Genomic DNA, 1,489 nt, shown 5'->3' with positions numbered 1-1,489 from the left:
CTCTGGCCCAGTGGAGCAGCCCTCAGGCACACCTGCCCTGGCCAGTGCACCCCGGTCACAGCGCATGCGGCTGGATAGTGGGTCCTTGGCCGCATTTTGTTCCGGGCACTGAGGCAGCTCCGCCCGCGGTGGGCAGCGTTCAGAATGCCCAGGTCTAGACCACACCTTCGCCTGCCCTGATTCTGGTGCAGTGATGTGCTTTGGAAGTAAACTAACTCAGCAGTGTTCTCTGTGGCTTTGTCCCTGCCCTGCCAGCCACGGCCCCTTGCTGACCCTCCACTCCAAGGCACCGCCTCCCAGGACCCCCTGGGCTCCTCCCACCTGGCCTGGGCACAGTGCATCCCTCCTGTAGCAGCCCTCCCCCCAGGACAGGGTGAGCGCCCAGCCCGGCTTCATCCCCCTGGGCCAGGGGCCTCCCTTCCTGACACTGGCCTGAGGGGACTGGGCAGAGGGCCTTTGCACAAAAGAAATGATGAGCTCACTGCTCTCCTGAGGAGGAGGGAGCTGCGGAGTGTGATCCGCCTCCTTTCCATGAAGAGCATTGGCCACTAGCTCTAGTCCCGGGAAGGGCAGGGGAGAGGGGGACTCGATGTGACAGACAAATTGGAAGTCATTTTGGAGGGAGAACTGCCTTAACTCTCCAGCGCCCTCATGGGGGAGGGGCATGTCCTTAGCCCCCGTTTGCACCACAGAGGGACTGAGCGCTGATGTGGGTGTGGGACGTCAAACACTGAGTCAGGGACCCCAGTGGTCGGGGTCCCAGGTGAGAGCCTGTGGGGTTCAAGTTCAGATAGAGAAGCTGGATGCCAGAAGGAAACTCTACTGGAGTCACCCTGGGGGTGGAGTCTGTGCCCACAGTGGGGAACTGGGGACAGCCAGGCAGCTCCAGTACACTGACCCCCAAGCTCTGGCCCCTATCCCCCAGTCCCAGGCCACTGCAGCTGTTAGGGCTTGGCGGCAGGGGCAGCTCTGGGGAGCGCAGGCGTTTCCCAGCGGCAGGATGGAAGGGTCTGCTAGGAGCGGGGGCTGGGCTTGTTGCGGGCAGTGGAGCAGGATGCCAGGTGGCTCCTGAAGGAGCTGGAGGCCAGCTGGGCTTCCTTGGGAGCTGGGGGGCAGCTGGGAGGGACTGAGGCGGGAGCTGGGGGGAACCAATCTTGCTCCCCAGACCCTGGGCTTGGGGTGGCGGTGGAGGGCTTCCCCAGCCCGCTGCTGTCTGTGAGGCCCAGGATGGCTCCAGTTCTGCTGGAGGCCGGAGCCCAGCCTCTCCGGTTCTTCCTGATGTAACTCACACCTCTCCCTCCCAGGTGAGGGTGTGGCCCAGCCTGAAGGGGCAGCTGCAGTCTGACCAACAGTGAAGCCAGGTGCTTCCCTGAGGCTCCCTTTCCTGGTTCATCCATCTCCTCTCATTTGAATTCATATTGTCTCAAAAGTCCTGAGTTCCCACCTGGCTGGCGTGGCTCAGTGGTTGAGCGTCAACCTATGAACCAGG

This window comes from Myotis lucifugus, unplaced genomic scaffold, assembly GCF_000147115.1.
Source record: "Myotis lucifugus unplaced genomic scaffold, Myoluc2.0 scaffold_1868, whole genome shotgun sequence".
In the NCBI taxonomy this organism is placed as follows: Eukaryota; Metazoa; Chordata; class Mammalia; order Chiroptera; family Vespertilionidae; genus Myotis; species Myotis lucifugus.
The sequence above is the reverse complement of the archived record's forward strand: the minus strand, read 5'-3'. Positions refer to the sequence as shown.